This window comes from Saccopteryx leptura, chromosome 2 (assembly GCF_036850995.1).
Source record: "Saccopteryx leptura isolate mSacLep1 chromosome 2, mSacLep1_pri_phased_curated, whole genome shotgun sequence".
In the NCBI taxonomy this organism is placed as follows: domain Eukaryota; kingdom Metazoa; phylum Chordata; class Mammalia; order Chiroptera; family Emballonuridae; genus Saccopteryx; species Saccopteryx leptura.
In genome coordinates, this window is record NC_089504.1 from 218,147,062 (window position 1) to 218,165,705 (window position 18,644).

Consider the following 18,644-nt stretch of genomic DNA (forward strand, 5'->3'; position numbering starts at 1 on the left):
GTATTATGCTAAGTGAAATAAATCAGTCAGAGAAAGACAAATACCATATTGTTTCACTTATATGTGGAATCTTAAAAAAAAAAGAAAAGAAAAGAAAAGAAAAGAAAACCAGAACAAATAAACGAATGTAAATTGCAGACTCAAATGCCCAGGGACTTTCATCACCACAGAGGAGAAGAAGCTGCCAGGCCATAAACCCATGAAGGACTGTCAGACCCTTGCATTGTGTGCAAATGCTAGCGGTGACTGTAAAGTAAAGCCACTGCTAGTGTATCATTCTGAAAATCCTTGAGCCTTTAAGACTCACAAGATTCTTAAAGAAAAACTGCAGGTTATGTGGCACACCAATGCTAGGGCATGGGTTATGAGGCAGTTTTTTATTGCATGGGTAAATCTCGTCTTTGGTCCTGCAGTGAAGAAATATCTTCAAGAAAATAAACTCCTGATGAAAGCATTACTAATCCTTGAAAATGCTCCAGCCCACCCACCTGGTCTTGAAGATGACATTCTTGATGAGTTCAAATTTGTGAAACTTCTCTACCTCTCACCTAACACGACTTCAATCTTGCAACCTATGGATCAGCAGATCATTTCCAACTTTAAAAAGCTTTACACAAAGCACTTGTCCCGCTGCTGCTTTGAGGTGACTGAGAATACAATTCTAACCCTTCGAGAGTTTTGGAAAGATCACTACAACATCATGATATGTTTACGCATTATTGACTTGGCATGGCAAGAGGTTACAAGAAGAACCTTGAACTCGGCATGGAAAAAGTTATGGCCTGACATTGTTGCAGACAGGGACTTTAAAGGATTAGAACCAGAGACTGAGATTGAGGTAGAAGCGTTGGAGGAGATTGTGTTCCTCGGAAAGTTGATGGGTCTGGAGGTAGATGAGGGTGATGTAAATGAGCTTGTTGAGGAACATGAGGAGGAACTCTCAACTGAGGAGTTGAAGGAGCTACAGATGATGCAACATACGGAGCTTCTGCAAGAGATTAGTAGTGAGGAGGAGGTAGAGCCGGAGAAAGTGATTTCTACAAGTGAAATTAAAGACATGCTGGCAATGTGGGAGAAGCTTTCAAGTTTCATTGAAAAGAAACACCCAGAAAAAGTTTCAACTGGTTGTGCTTCAGCACTTTTTAATGACACTTGATTGCTACATTTCCATAACATTTTAAAAGGCAGACAAAAGCAAACTTCTTTGGATAGGTTTTTATTCAAAAGTCCTGCAAGTGAAAGTGCCGAAAGTACAGCCAAAAAGGCAAAAACAGGTGATGATTAAATGAAAAATACGTAATGTTAAGCTTAGGTTAAGTTTAAAGTTCAAAAAGTACATTTTTTTACAATTAAGTTTTTGTGGTTTCATTTTAAGTAAAGAAAGTGCAGTTTTAGTTTACATTTAGTGTTAAGAAAGTGCAGTTTTAGTTTACGTGTCTACAGTGCCTGCATCCCTTCCTCCCTCCCTCCTCCTCCGCCATTCACCTCCGTTAACCACACTAGTCTGTCTCCAAGGTAAGAATACAGTACTAAATAACTCTTTTTTCTTTTATTTCATATATTTTGTTATGCATTGGTAAAGTATACATGTGCGTTTCTTAATTAAAAACATGTCTTTTTTCAAAATTTAGGATGGTTTGGGGATGTTTCACAGGGCTGGAATGGATTAAATCTATTTCAGTTATTTTAAATGGGAGAAATTTGTTTGATATACAAGTTGACTGACTTACGTTTTGTTACAGAACGAATTAAACTCGTATCTCAAGGTACCACTGTATATAGTTCTAGGTATGCAAGATGAGTAAGCTCTAGAGCAGGGGTCCCCAAACTTTTTACACAGGGGGCCAGTTCACCGTCCCTCAGACCGTTGGAGGGCTGAACTATAAAAAAACTATGAACAAATCCCTATGCATACTGCACATATCTTATTTTAAAGTAAAAAAACAAAACAGGAAGAAATACAATATTTAAAATAACAAACAAGTAAATTTAAATCAACAAACTGACCAGTATTTCAATGGGAACTATGCTCTTCTCACTGACCACCAATGAAAGAAGTGCCCCTTCCGAAGTGCGGTGGGGGGCGGATAAATGGCCTCAGGGGGCCGCATGTGGCCCGCGGGCCGTAGTTTGGGGACCCCTGCTCTAGAGATAACGTATAACACAGTGATTACCATTAACAATACTGTATTGTACACTTGAAATATGCTAAGGGGGTAGATCTTAAATGTTCTCACCACCACCAACCAAAAGAAAAAAGAAAACGGTAACATGTGAGGCAATGAGCATGTTCATCAGTTTGGCTGTGGTGATCATTTCACTTACTTATTTACTTCCTTATTTTTTTAAAAGATTTTATTGATTGTAGATTCTGATTTCCTTCTTTTTTTGTGACAGAGACAGAGAGAGGGACAGATAGGGACAGACAGACAGGAAGGGAGAGAGATGAGGAGCATCAGTTCTTCGTTGCAGCACCTTAGTTATTCATTGATTGCTTTCTCATATGTGCCTGACGGGCAGGCTACGGCAGACCGAGCGACCCCTTGCTCAAGCCAGCAACCTTGGGCTCAAGCTGGTGACCCTTGATCAAACCAGATGGGCATGCGCTCAAGCTGGCGACCTTGGAGTTTCAAACCTGGGTCCTCTGCGTCCCAGTCTGACGCTCTATCCACTGTGCCACCACCTGGTCTATATTTACTGATTAGAGAGAGAGAGAGAGAGAAAGAAAGAGAGAGAAAGTCATTGGCAGGGAGGGGGGAGCAGAAAGCATCAACCTATAGTTGCTTCTCATATGTGTCCTTCTGGGGCAAGCCTAGGGTTTCAAACTGGCAACCTCAGCATTCCAGGTGGTTGCTTTATCCACTGCGCCACACACATTAGGCAATAGTGATCATTGTACAATGCACAGATATATCAAAACATTGAGTTGTACATCTTAAATATATATAACTTTAATCTTTCAATTATACCTCAATAAAGTTGATAAAAGTTAAGAAAATCGTCACCGCCGACTGCACTATAAAATCCACTAAAGGAAGGCCTTCAGGCAGAAAAGCAATGCTATCAGATGGAAACCTAGATCTGCACAAAGAAATGATCAACATCAGGAATGATAATGACGGCTATAACACCTACATTCTGAATTGTAAATACTTAGGAAGATAACAGATCTAAAGCAAGAATAATAACAATATACTGGGTGGTTTATAACATGTGCATTAGTGAACTGTCTGACAGTAATAACTGTGAGCAGAGGGCAGAAACGGACATATATTGTTGTAGGTTCTTTTATTGTATAGAGGGGCAGACTGTGATAAATTAAAGGTGTATACTATAAACCCTAAGGCAACCACTAAAATAACACAACAAAGAGTTCTAGTTAATAAACTAGCGGAGGAGATAAAAAGAAATAGAAATAATCTGAAAGAAGACAGAAAAAGAGGAAAGCGGATGTGTGTGTGGGGGGGGGCAGATAAGACATAGAGAAAACAAGTAGCAACACGGTTAACTTAAACACAGCCATACCAATCATCACATTAAACATAGTCTACATCGAAGGCTGGCAATCTTTTTCTGTAAAGGATCAGACATAAAATATGTTAGGCATTTTGGGCACATATGATTTCTATCACACATTCTTTTTTATTCTTTTTTACATAAACCTTTAAAAAAATGTAAAAAACATTCTTAGTTCAAAAACAGGCTAGATGCTAGATTTGGCTGGCCTGCTGTGGTCTGCCAATCTGTGGTCTAAACACGCTAATAAGAAAGCAGAGATTGTCAAATTAGATACAAAGCAATATTAAATGTTATCATTATATGCTGCCTACAAGAAACTAGCTTTAAATTTAAATACTCAAATATATTAAAAAACAAAGGATGGAAGAAGATACCAGACAGAGTAGATTTGGAACAAAGAGTATTACTGGGAATAAAGATGGTAACTTCATAATGATAAAATACTCAACTCATAAGTAAGACATAACAATACTAAACATTTATGCACCTGATAAGAGCTTCCAAATACATGTGAAAGAATGAGGGGACTGCAAGGAGAAATCAACGAATCCACAAAAACAGTCAGAGCTTTCAATATGCCTTTCTGAACAACAGATAGAGCAAGCAGACAGAGCTAAGTAGGAGTATATACCCGAACAGCACTACCAACCAACTTGACTTAATTGACAATCTACAGAATATTCCAGCCACACAGCTGAAGGGATGGCTATAATAGTCCTTAAAATAAATTTCAATACACTTGAAAAGATTTGGTTTACTATGTTCTCTGATCACAGTAGAATTAAATTAGAAGTCAACAGAAAGATATCTGAAAAATCTGTAACTATCTGTAATCTAAAAACATTTCTAAAACTATAAAAATTCCATAAAAAAACACAGGAGGAAATGTCCTTGAGTTAGAAAGAAATTTTCTCAGTTACATCACCAAAAAATACTAACCATAAAAGAAAAAAAAAGATAACTTTTATCAAAATTCAAAGAATCCCTCCTTAAAAGATAATATTAAGAGACAAGAAAAACTGGGAGAAAATATTTGCAAGCTACATTTCTCATAAGGGATTTGAATTCTGGACATAACTCTGAAAACTCAATAATCAGAAGACAAGGAATTCAATATAAAAATAAGCAAGAAAATCAGAAAAGACACTTCACCAAAGATGTGTGAATGGCAAATAAACACATAAAAAAATCTCAAGATTATTAGTCATTAGGAAAATGTAAATTAAAACCATAATGAGGTACCACCAAATATCTATTAAAATTAAAGACTGACAATATCCAACGTTGGTGAGGCTACAGAGGAACTGGGACTCACACACTGCTGGTAGGAATGTCACTTTGAAAAACAGTTTGGCAGTTTTTCAGGAAGTGGAACATATTTCTGTCATACAAACTAGCCATCCCACTGCATGGATTTAGCCAGGAAAAATAAATATATATGTTCAAGGATTTCTACACTAGTGTCATAGCTGCTTTCTTTGGAATAGCCAAAAAACTTGGAAACAACCTCAAAATTCAACAGGTGAATGGGGATAAACCAGCTGTGGTATAGCTATACAATTCAGTAAAATGAACTATGGATACATGAAATAAAATGAGTACATTTCAAATAATTATATTGAATGAAAGAAGACAAAAATAAATGTACATTGTGATTCCATTTATATAAACTCTAAAAAGTGAAAAGTAATCTAATAGTTTCGACAGAAGGCAGACCAGTGGATACTAGCGGTGGTGTGGGGTCAGCAGAGGCTTGGAGGCAGGCAGAACAAAACTATACAGGAGACTTTTGGGCTTGCTGGAAATATTTATTGTCTCATGTGTGGTGATGGTTTCAAGAGTGGTGGCGCAGTGGATAGTAACAACCTGGAACACTGAGGTAGTTGGATTGAAATCCTGGGCTTGGCCGGTCAAGGCACATACAACAAGCAACCAATGAACAACTAGAGTGAAGCAGCTACTTCTTGTCCCCACCTCCTCCTTTCTCTGTAAAGTAAATAAATAAAATCTTAAAAAAATAAAAGAGTGCATATATAGCTCTGGCTGGGTAGCTCAGTAGGTCAGAATGTTGTCTCACTATACCAAGGTTGTGGGTTCGATCCCCAGTAAGGGCATATTTAAAAATCAATCAATTGTTAACTTAGACAGGTAGCTAGATATTAATAAAGAGAGCAAAGGGAATTGGACATTAAATTTTATAAAAATGGAAAGTACTTCGGTAGAAAGCTGCAGCATTTCATTTACTAGGACCCTAGGAGATTAACACTCCCTGTACCAGAGAGGGAGAACCTGTTTTTCCAGCTCCCCTAGGTAAAATCTAATTCCTACCAAAACAGTGGGGGGGGGGGGGGAGGGGAGTGCTTCCCTGCTTCCACTTTAAGGCATGGCAGTGGAAGCCAAGGTGGTGGCCATAGAGACCTGTCAGTCTAGCCTAGAAGAAGGATTTGATTGGTTAGTTGCAAGCCCACAAAATTCTTAAGAAACTGATTACTTGGCTTAAAGGAAAGCTAGTCTTTTACATCCCCAAAATATAAACAGAAGTCAAAGATCCACCCATTCTTTCTACCCTTCAGCTTAGAGACACCTGCAGGGCTGACCCTGTCTGTTTCACTTGGGCTGGCAGCTGCCTGTGGCCAGGGAGCCACGTGGTCTCCTCCCAAGTACAGGCTCCAAGCAGCACCAGGACTGGATTAAGCTTTGGTAGAGACTAAGCCATGGTGCAGAGTACCTGGACTTTGGTCTTTATACTGGGCTTAATGAAGACAAGACTGGACTTTTTCCTGGGCAGGACAGATGGAAATAAGACACTAGAAACCTATGGGCAGGCTCCTATTTCAACCCTGAATAAATCTTACTGCAAAAGCCTCATCTGTTCCAAATATAGGTGTTGGGCAGATAAAACATATTATGCTCACTTTGTTAAAGTGAGCACTGCCCACGTGGAAGCCCGTAGCCCAGGTGATATTAGTTGCCCTTCTTGCTTGGGATGGGCATGATTATGTTAATGTGTGTTGGGGGAGGGCTTTGGCGCCAAAAGGTTTTAAAAGGAGAGATCACTTTGTTCTGAGGGAAGAGTGATTACATTCTAGGAGGAGAGCAGAGAGGAGAGCAGATAAAGGCCATACGGAGGAGAGGAGAAGCAGCCAAGATGGCAGAGTGCTGAAGGAGAAGCTAGTTTGTACAGAGTTTGTGCAGAGAGAAGGAGATGGGGAACAGAGGTGAATAAGGCTAGTGAGCTAGAATCCTCTGATTCTAGGAAACTCAGATAAGTCAGTAGCTTTGTGAGCACTGAATGAGTGGGTTTTGGAGCCCAGTGTGTGTTTTTACTTGCCCACCAGGTGCAAGCTAGGATTAAAGCTAATGGCCCACCAGTTCTTGGCTCCATTGTTTCATTACCGTCTGTCCAAATCTAATGTGAACCTGCATAGGCCAGGCAGCTGTGATGGTGGCCGTGGCTACTGGCTTTACAATGGGTCCTGTAAATATCCTTTTCAGTGACTCCACAGAAGAACTACATTTCCAGTGGCAACACAATGAATGCATAAATAATTGAAACAACAAAGTAATGTCTTTTCTCTCTCTCACTATTCCTCTCTCTCTCTTTCTTTCACAAAATCAATAAGAGAATATATATGTTATATATATAATATAATTTAACAAGTTGTACCCTATAACATGAACTGTTCATTTTATACCACTTGTATCCAAATAAAGCTATTAAAAACTGAAAAAGCCCTGTGTTGGGCAAACCAACGTGTTTCAAGTGTGTAATGTGTGTTAGGTTTGTTCACTTATATTTTGCCTAATTGTTGCATTGGTGCGGGGCAGCACAGTGTGTGTGCGTGTGTGTGTGTGGTCTGTGAAAGGCTGCAGTGCTTGCCCTCAGGGCAGCAGATTGCAAATTGCAGATTGCTTGCCTCCATGGGGAGGGGTAATTGTTTGCTGGAGAAGGTTTTTCTCCCCTAGCCTGTTTTGATAGAGAGTGCAGAGAGAGTTTGGAGGGTGAGTCCAGAGAATGAGTCCGGGTTGTGAAACTGGAGACCTAGTTGGGCTTGGGAGCCCTGACTGGGGACTGCGGAGGTTGGGGGATGCTGAGAGAGAGGGAAGCCATCTTCCCTGCATACTTGCTTGTCCGCCATCAGGAGACTTTAGTAAACAGAATGGCCCACCATTTTCTGGCTCCATAGTTCTTTTACTGTCTGCCTGAATCCAGTGAGAACCTGCATGGCCATGGAGATGGCCCCTGGCCTTATACCCTGGCTGGTTGGCTCAGTTGGTTAGAGCATCATCCCAAAGCACAGAGGTTGTCAGTTCAAACCCCAGTCAGTCAGGGCACATACAGAAACAGATCGATCTTTCTGTCTCTCTCTTGCTCTCCATTCCTTTCTCTCTAAAATCAGTAAACAAATTTTTTTAAAAAATCAAAAGAACAAAATAGTCAAAACAGTATGTCAAAGAACAACATGTGATATGAGTGCATTTGGGTCCAAAAAGAACAACAAAACCAACCCCAGCTCTGTGGGTACAGGGGGTTGATTTTAGTATTGCTCTTCAAGTAGAATGCCTGAGTTACATACTTTTCCCTATGTGCTATAAACAATAAAAATATCTAAGCTCCCCTGTAAGTGCATTTGGGTCCAAAAAGAACAACAAAACCAACCCCAGCTCTGTGGGTACAGGGGGTTGATTTTAGTATTGCTCTTCAAGTGGAATGCCTGAGTTACCTACTTTCCCCTATGTGCTATAAACAATAAAAATATCTAAGATCCCACCATGGCCATGCAGGTTCAAGTTCCCATTGGATGTGGGCTGACATAAAAGAACTGTGGAGCCAGAAAATGGTGGGCCATTCCATTTATTAGAGTCTCGTAAAGGTGGATGAGCAAACAGGCAGGGAAGACCACTTTCCTCTCACTCAGGGCTCCCAAAGCCCGACTCATTCTCCAGTCTCCCAGACTCACAGGCCTCCACCAGCCTCAGTGTGCCCCCCCCCCCCCCCAGCTCTCTTTCTTTCTGCACTCTCCAGCAAAACAAGCTGGGGGAAAAAACCATCTCCAGCAAACAATCACCCCTCCCAAGCAGGAAGGCAATCCACAACCTGCTGCCCTGAAGGCAAGCACCAGCAGCCTTCCATAGACTATACATACAGGGCACTGCCCCAATACAAGGAGCAAATCTAAAAAAACATACTTGTTTACTGTTGGGCAAATAAGTTTGTAAAATGTGATTTTTATGTTTGCTCCCGTAGAGTTTGCATTGAGGGCTGGGCAGTGCCAAGTATATGTGATCTGTGAAATTGCAAATTACCTTCCTGCTTGGGAAGAGCCACTGTTTTGCTAATGTGTGCTGGAGGAGAGGTTTTGCGCCAGAAAGTCTATGCAGAGAGAGAGCAGAAGGAGAAGAGGCAGAGAGAGAGAAGCCATGTTTGTAGAGTGAGAACAAAGAGAATGCAGAATGCTGAAGAAGAAGTCAGTTGGTGCAGAGAGAAGGTGTGCAGATGGGGAAACAGAGGTCAGGGGCTTTGCGAGCTCCACTGAGTCTGGAGGGGCCTTTGATTCTAGAAGAAACTGAAGAAGATTCTCTTGATTGTGGAACCAGATAATGTGTCAGTGGCTTTGGGAGCCCTGAGTGAAAGTGAAGTGTTTCCCTGTGTGGTGCTCATCAGCCTGTGTGAGACTTTAATAAAGGAATGGCCTACCATTTTTTGGTTCCACTGTTTCTTTTTTTTTTTTTCTTCTTTTTTTTTTCTGAAGCTGGAAACGGGGAGAGACAGTCAGACAGACTCCCGCATGCGCCCGACCGGGATCCACCCGGCACGCCCACCAGGGGCAACGATCTGCCCACCAGGGGGCGATGCTCTGCCCCTCCGGGGCATTGCTCTGCCGCGACCAGAGCCACTCTAGCGCCTGGGGCAGAGGCCAAGGAGCCATCCCCAGCGCCCGGGCCATCCTTGCTCCAATGGAGCCTTGGCTGCGGGAGGGGAAGAGAGAGACAGAGAGGAGGGGGGGGGTGGAGAAGCAAAATGGGAGCTTCTCCTATGTGCCCTGGCCGGGAATCGAACCCAGGTCCCCCGCACGCCAGGCTGACGCTCTACCGCTGAGCCAGGGCGGTTCCACTGTTTCTTTACCGTCTATCTCAGGGGTCTCAAACTTGCAGCCCGCCGAACAATTTTGTACTGATTTTTTTTTTCTTTCATTTTTCTGAAGCTGGAAACAGGGAGAGACAGTCAGACAGACTCCCGCATGCGCCCGACGGGGATCCACCGGGCACGCCCACCAGGGGTGACGCTCTGCCCACCAGGGGGCGATGCTCTGCCCATCCTGGGCGTCGCCATGTTGCGACCAGAGCTACTCTAGCACCTGAGGCAGAGGCCACAGAGCCATCCCCAGCGCCCAGGCCATCTTTGCTCCAATGGAGCCTTGGCTGCGGGAGGGGAAGAGAGAGACAGAGAGGAAAGCGCGGCGGAGGGGTGGAGAAGCAAATGGTCACTTCTCCTGTGTGCCCTGACCGGGAATCGAACCCGGGTCCTCCGCACACTAGGCCGATGCTCTACCGCTGAGCCAACCGGCCAGGGCCTGATTTTTTTTGTTTGTTTGTTTTGTTTTGTTTTCAACTGCAGTGAGAAAAGTGTTGCGTAACAGTTGCCTTTTGTAGACCTAGTGCAGCCCGCCGAAGGGCTGTGATCTTGCTCTGCGGCCCACATGCTGAGTTGAGTTTGAGACCCCTGGTCTATCTGAATTCAATGCGAACCTGTATGTGAATGGCCGCGACTGCTGGCCATACATTTACCCAACATCCCCCCAAATCAAATTTTCCTCAATGTACATGTGTTACTTTTATAATCAGAAAAGTTACATATTTTTAAAAAATGTTTTTGTGAACTAGCACCAATTTATATGCTGCCGAACATACTGTGTAACCTGGAAACACCTGTATCCTCACACTGGCTAACTAGCTACTCAATGCTAAAGGAAATAAAAATACTTATGTAGGGTATTTTCCAGGAAAGCCATTCACTGAACATTTATTACATACACTACTAATGATGTGGTTATAAAATAGATTTTAATTTTTCATATTGCATTTATTTATGAGAGGCTATAGGAAGCAGTGGTAGAGCATAGACCCTAGGACCAGACTTCTGGGGTTCAGATCCTAGCTCCCACTTAAGAAGTGTGTCATCTTGGCCAAGTTATTTAACTTCTTTCCCCCTCAGTTTCCTCATCTGCATGTGGTGATAACAACAGCACCTACAAGTCTCACTCTTATTGTATGGATAAGCAAGTAAATAGAAGTTAAGCACTCAGCACAGTGCCTGGGGTAAGGTCATTGCTTCCTAAAACCACCTGTTAACATACTGTTCTTTTTAATTCTTTCATCAGTGTCTTGGATTAAAATTTTAATTATGCTTTTTTCTCTGCCTTGTTCCCCAGAAGCTCAGGACCCAGTTGATAATGAGTACCTGAGGAAGAAGTGCCAATTTCCCAACTATAAAAATTATAATGGTCAGATCTTTGTTGTCATAGCACACAAAATAATTGAACTGCTTCCCAAGACCAATGATTTGGCACTGAGATGTTCTCTGAGGAGTGTTCTGTAAGGACAGGCGTTCTGGACCCGGGCTGATTTTGCTGCACAGGCACGGGAAAGCCCCTTGCTTTCGGGAACCTGGTGTTCTTTCCTGTCAAACGAAGAAGCAGGGCTGCCCCATCACTGCCTTTACAGCCCCGTGGCTTTGACATCTTTGATTGCATTTTTAAGTAGAAGGCAGAGGCATATCTCTGCAACTCTGTTCTTGAGAGCTAACATTCCTATTTTTATACATGAACATGTACCAGACGATCCACTTTCAACCTGCAGCAAAGAAAATTCACAGTGAAATGAGTGCCAACTCTACGATGTGTCTCCAGTTGTACAAGCTGAAATCTATACAGTTCTGGGTGCTAAATGTCTCCATCTATAAAAAGAGATGGGTGGTATTTCAGAAGCTTTGGGTACATTAAGAGAGTTGTCAATTTTAACACTACTAATTTTCTTAGGACTCTTGGCCCAGATCACACATAGACAGTTGACAGTCTCCAGTCCAATATCTGTTGCAGGTCTGTGAGACCACTTACTCAAGGCCCAGGCTGGCCAGCTCCATGACACACCACGACTGCCACCTTGTTTATCTGGTTCTGATCTGAAACTAGAATGATCTGCAAGGGTGGGGAGGGGAAAGCAGATGATAAGAGGCAGGGCAGCATGACAGAAGCTTCGGGGGATCTTTTCCCAAATCCCCCAGCACCCTCCCACCAACCGCCATTCTGTACACCCTGGCTGGAAAAGGAGGTGACGATGTGGAACACGTGTATTTTACAAAGCTCCCCATGAGATTCTTCAAAGCTCCCCATGAGATTCTTCAAAGCGCTCTCACTCACTGGTCTCCTTCCCACCCTGTCCTCCCAACCCTTACAGAGAAGCCTAATCCTATAAGCTAAGTGTTGTCTGCCAAAAACAAATAACTGTGAAGACCAAAATAAAAGAAGTTGGGAAAGAAGGGCAACTCCCAAAGATTTGGTCTCCATCATGTGCTATTTGGCACAAAAGTGGAAATTCTTCCAACTATAATATATAGAAATGAAGATAAAATATAATCACAATTATAAAATATGTAGCTGAGTCCAGAAATAAATAGGTCCTAGGGCTGGGGATCCCGAAGCCCAGGGGTGTGTGTGTGTGTGTGTGTGTGTGTGTGTGTGTGTGTGTGTAGAAGGGGGGCGGAAGACTTGACCCAGCATCAAGGAGATGTGGACCCTAGAGCTGAGATGCCAGCAAAATCTTGGTCCATTGGTGGAAGGAGCTGGGAAACTCTACCAAATGGACCACAAACTGTCCAGAGTCTGAGGAGGGGTGGGCAGGGAGGACAAGAAAGAGTCTCCCATGAGAAAATGGGGCCTCTCAAACATTACCTCCAGATTCCATGGCTGGAATCTAAATTTTCTTGGTGTAGAAACCCTGAAGATTTTATGATCAGAGGACACTCAGCAGAAGCAAATACAAAATTTTTTTATTTTAGCAACATTTTTTACAGCCCAAGATGCACTGGACTCTCCCAGAGGGCAGGGGTAGGGGGTCACTGCCACTAAAGAAGCTCAAAACAAAAAATTGCAAACCACATGAGAAAAAAATACACCAAGAGAGAACACTCAGTGGACACAAAAACAAGGAGAGCAATTCATATACAATAGAAAAAGAGAACAATCTGCTTGAGATTATATATATAATAGCTATGCTTAAAGTGATTAAAAACTCACTAAAATACCAATGATTATTTTTGTTAGGCTTGGGTCCAGGCCTCCTTTAAATCCAAGGTCCCCTTAAAAACTCAAATTCTTGCCTGATCAGGCGGTAGTGCAGTGGATTGAGTGTTTGACTGGGATGCGGAGAACTTGAGTTTGAAACCCCAAGGTTGCTGGCTTGAGCGCGGGCTCATCTGGTTTGAGCAAGGCTTACCAGCTTGAGCCCAAGGTCACTGGCTTGAGCAAGGGGTCACTCGTTCTGCTGCAGCCCCCTCCCGCCTTCCCCATCAAGGCACATATGAGAAAGCAATCAATGAACAACTAAGGTGTCGCAACAAAGAATTGATGCTTCTCATCTCTCTCCCTTCCTATCTGTCTCTCTCTCTGTCACACACACACACACAAAAAAAATCCACACACACAAAAAAACCACAACAAAACTCCAATTCCCCTCACCCAACTTCCCACTAGGGCAACTTCTTCATTAAGTATCTCCCTTGCCCAGGTCTCCCCTCCCCTTAAGCAACTCCCTCCACCCTGGGAAGGTTCTGGGAAGTGTCCTTGGGACAAGGCCATGGGGAGGGAACTGAGGGTTGGGAAAGGGAGACAGTCTGTGATCAAGGCAACAAAGCAGGATATGCTAATCCGGGCATGTCCAGGGGCACCCAACCTCACACCAGCAAATGCCTGCAGCAATCCCTGTATCAGACACCCCCTTCCTGCAGCTCTCCACTGATGCCACTAGGGTCTCAGCCCGTCTGTTTTGCAGATGCATAAATCAACTTCTTGTAAAACTCATCAGGCCTGTTGTCCCTCCTTCGGCTGACCTAACAATTTTCAACTAAACAAGCTGATTTGAATATTCAAGAAGGAAAGAAAATTTAGAAAGAATAGCAGGAAAGTTCTGGAAAATAAAATAAAAAGAAATGCCATAAAGACACAACAATGGAACAAAATAGAAAATCCAGAAATAAATATATATCTCCTAAATATTTACTGAAATTTGGTATAAATTCATAGTGAGATTTCAAATTAGTCAAGAAAAGATGAATAATTCAATAAGTATTATAGGAACAATGTGGTAATCACCTTGAGAGATAACAGTTTAATACATACATGCTATGTCAAAGTAAATCCAATATAAAAGTCCTTGAATAATTCACAAAATAGTTTTAGTGAGGAAGGGCATTTAATATGTGACATTAAGCCTAGGAGCCTTAAAGCAAAATACTGATATATATATAAATACATAAAAGTAAACATTTATATCAGGGGTCCCCAAACTTTTTACATAGGGGGCCAGTTCACTGTCCCTCAGACCATTGGAGGGCCGGACTATAAAAAAAACTATGAACAAATCCCTATGCACATTGCACATATCTTATTTTAAAGTAAAAAAACAAAACGGGAACAAATACAATATTTAAAATAAAGAACAAGTAAATTTAAATCAACAAACTGACCAGTATTTCAATGGGAACTATGCTCCTCTCACTGACCACCAATGAAAGAGGTGCCCCTTCTGGAAGTGGAAGTGCGGCAGGGGCCAGATAAATGGCCTCAGGGGGCTGCATGCAGCCCGCCATAGTTTGGGGACCCCTGTTTTATATTATAAGTCATTATAAGTTCAAAAATAATTTACAATTGAAAAAATTACAGTTTTTTTATTTCTCCAGACAAATGGTTAACTTTTTAAATTACATAAAGAGCTCCTACAAATAAATACAAAAAACTAAAAACCCAACAGAAAATAAAATGGAAGATAAAGGAATGGAAATTTTACAGAGAAGGAAAAACAAATGCCCTTAGAAAAATGAGAATAAATTCAACCTTACCCACAGAAAATAAAACAACTGAGATAGTCTTCACCTATCAGATTGGCAAAATCTTGCAAAATGTGGTAACAATATGTTGGTAAGGCTGCCTGGAGAAACTCTCCATCATATCCATTGCTAGGGAACTGGTACAGCCAGATATAGACAAGTATCACCTCTATGGAGGCATGTGACAATATTCATAATGGTTACCAATGCTTATACTCTTTAATCCAACAAGCCTACCTCTAATAATCTCAACTAAAGGTAGACCTTCATATGTGTGGGCAGACATACTATCAATATATATAAATGGTATCTACTGACGCTCTGTTTGTAACAACAAAAGATGGGAAATGACCTAGATGTCTACCACTAATGATTGGTGAAATAAATTAGGGAACATCTATATAATAGAGATTATAAGGCTGAAAAAATAATAATTAGGGAGCACTTTATGTACTCATATGAATGCCTCTGCATGGGGCACTATAAAATTAATTGTAACTTCTGAATATTACCTAGCCAACTTTTCTAATTAAATTAAAAATGATAATGGAGGCCCTGGCCGGTTGGCTCAGCGGTAGAGCATCGGCCTAGCGTGCGGAGGACCCGGGTTCAATTCCCGGCCAGGGCACACAGGAGAAGCGCCCATTTGCTTCTCCACCCCTCTGCCGCGCTTTCCTCTCTGTCTCTCTCTTCCCCTCCCGCAGCCAAGGCTCCATTGGAGCAAAGATGGCCCGGGCGCTGGGGATGGCTCTGTGGCCTCTGCCTCAGGCGCTAGAGTGGCTCTGGTCGCAACATGGCGACACCCAGGATGGGCAGAGCATCGCCCCCTGGTGGGCAGAGCGTCGCCCCTGGTGGGCGTGTCAGGTGGATCCCGGTCGGGCGCATGCGGGAGTCTGTCTGACTGTCTCTCCCTGTTTCCAGCTTCAGAAAAATGAAAGAAAAAAAAATGATAATGGAGATAAAGAAAATATAAGCTCCAACAAATTATAGAACACTACAAAAAGTGAGCTAGTATATTTGAAAAAATGTGCAAAATAATATTTTTAGAAATGAAAAATATAGTCAATGTCATTAAAAACTCACTGAATACGTTCAACAGATTTAACACAGCTGATGAGAGAACACTCGACACGGGGTGGCAAAAGGAGGTTTACAGTTGTGAGTACGCAAAAGAGAGCCTGTTCTTGCATTATTATCTATTCTTGTAGAAGATGTTTTTCCAGAGAAACAAATGTAAACCTGCTTTTGTCCACCCTGTATAAGACATACCTGGGGAAGGAAACTAGGCAGACTACAGCCAAGATAAAGAGAGAAAAATATGATTGCAAGGTCAAGGGACATGGAGGAAATAGTGAGAAATGCCAAATTTATCTCATAGAAGATCCCAGAAGAAAAGGCTTATTATAGAAATGAGTGTGAGGCAATGGTGGAAATGATAACAGCTGAGGCTTCTCTAGAATAATGACAAAAAACATAAATTATAAGATTCAGAGTCTTGAGTAAGATGAAAAAAATAGCCTATAGTATTTGGATACATCATGGTGAAACTTCAGAACAGCAAAAGTTTTCTTGAATAAAAGAAGTCTCAGCAGCAAGCCGGGAGAAGAAATAGATGACCCTTAAAGGTATAACAACTGAATCTCATTGGAGTCTTCATTAGCAATAATGATAGCCAGGGAACAACAAAATAGCATCTTAAGAACACTAGGAGAAAAAGGTCAACCTAGATTACAGAGCCAATTATGATTCAAGAGTTGGGGGAAAATAAAATTTACCTTTCACAGACTTTTATAAAGAAATCCTAAAGTACACTTTTCAGCATAGAAAAGTTGCTGTGTAGTATTCCACTAAATGGATACATGACAATTTGTTTATCCATTCTCCTTTGTTGGACTTTGGGTTGCTTTCAGTTTGATGAAAATAAGAGTTTTATGTAGTTTCTAAATGACTAACGTTTGATGAATAAAGCTTCTCTGGTTAAGTCTTTGGGTGGACATACACATTTACTTATCCTTTGCATATACTGTATTTTTCCCTCCATAAGATGCACCTGACCATAAGACATACCTAGGGTTTTAAGGAGGAAAATAAGGAGAAAAATATTCTGAACCAAATGGTGAGTTAAAATATTTAATAAAATACCATATTTTTCACTCCATACGATGCATGAGCATTTTCCCCTCCACTTTTGGGGGAAAAAAGTGCTTCTTATGGAGTAAAAAATACGGTACCTACAAGTGAAAATGCTGGGTCACAGAGCAGGAATATGTTTAACATTAGTAGGAGCTGTCAAACAGTTTTCCCATTTATATTGAACAATTTTGGCAAACTGGGAGTCCCTTAACTGAAAATTAGAGGAAACTCCACCAATCTGCCTCATGCATCATGCTCAATGGTGAACTATGATAGGCATTCCCATTAAAGAAAAAGACAAGTGTCCATCATCATTTCTATTCAATATTGTCTCTCAAATGGCCTCACAGAAAGAAAAATGAAAGACACAAAACGAAGAAAGAATAAGAGTATTATTTTTAGATTAGATGACTGTTTCCATCAAAATTTAAGTGACTTTAGCAATATAGTATTTTAAAAAGCGAGAATTTAGCAAGGTGACTGGATACAAGATTAGTACACAAAAATTGCCTGCCTGTATATGAAGCAATCCACTAGAAAACGTAATTTAAAATAATCCCATTTATAGTAACAGTAGGAGCTAAGAAAGCATCTAGTAAAATCTCTTTGGAGAAAGTAACAAAACATGGATGGAGGATGCATGGGGAAAAGACTCATATAGTAAAGATTTAATTTCTTCTCAAGTTAATCTGTATATTTAATGCATTTTTGAACATGATCCCCATATGGTTCTTCAGGGATCTTGACAAGTTAGATGAAAGGGCAAAAGTGGCTAGGACAATTTTAAAGAAGAATAAGAGGAGCAAGCCCCTGCCAGATATTAAGTCTTATTGTAACTAGAGAAATGAAAACCACATGATGCTGCATAGAGATAAAGAGCAACATCAAAGGGACAGAACAGAATACTCAGAAATAGACCCAGGTATATACTAGGTCTTGGTACATAACAAAGATATTATTAAAATTCAGTAGGTACTTTGCAAATGATATTTAACTTGAATCTAATCAAGCCCCTGGAACTAAGTGCAAGCTTACAGGAAATATGAGGTTAAGCAAACATGTTGACTGCTAGCATTAGGAAATACTCAGACAAATCTGAATCCAATATATTCTACGAAACAAATGGCTTTCAAAAAGAAGATAAAACAGCTAAGAAAAAAATTTGGGGGACAACTGGGGAAATGTGAGCATGACCTAGATATTACATGATATTAAGTACAACACTGTTAATTTTTAAAGTGTCATTAGAGTATTAGAGTTATATAGAAGAGCATACTAATTTTTAAGGGATGTATAATAAAATATTTAGAAATAAAATATTATGATCTCTACAACTTATTTGTAAATGGTGCAGCAAAAACACAAATATATATTGTATATGAATATACATACTGATACATGGCAAATGTTAAAAATTATTAAATCTACATGGTTGGTATGTAGGACATTGTTGTATTATATTTAGTCTTTTCTGTTTGCATATTAAAATTTTTCATAATGAAATACTGAAAAGAATCAGAGAGGAAACTATGTAGTCAATAAATGATGTTGAGGAAATGAAATATCCTTACAAGAATTAGAGTCCTACTTTATATTTTAGAAAAAAAATTTAGAAAGTATATTGTATCTTAAAAAAGCCTTCTATTTTCTTTTACTTTTTTAATTGATTTTTTTAGAGAGAGGAAGGGTGAGAGGAAGAGAGACACCGGAACGTTGATCTGTCCCTGTACGTGCCTCTGACCAGGGATAGAACCAGCAACCTCAGGATGATGCTATAACCAGCGTACTATGCAGCCAGGGCTCTATTTTCTTATAATAAGGAAGGATTTCTTTTTTTTTAATATTTTATTTATTGATTTTTAGAGAGAGGGAGGAGAGAGAGAGAGAG

At 40.9% G+C, this 18,644-nt stretch overlaps 1 protein-coding gene across 1 annotated transcript in view; it reads right to left on the reverse strand.

The window, feature by feature from the left end:
- The window catches only part of BACE2 (beta-secretase 2), an 81,960-nt gene that overhangs the window by 5,047 nt on the left and 58,269 nt on the right, over positions 1-18,644 (reverse strand). The gene's annotated exons all lie outside the window — the stretch shown is intronic.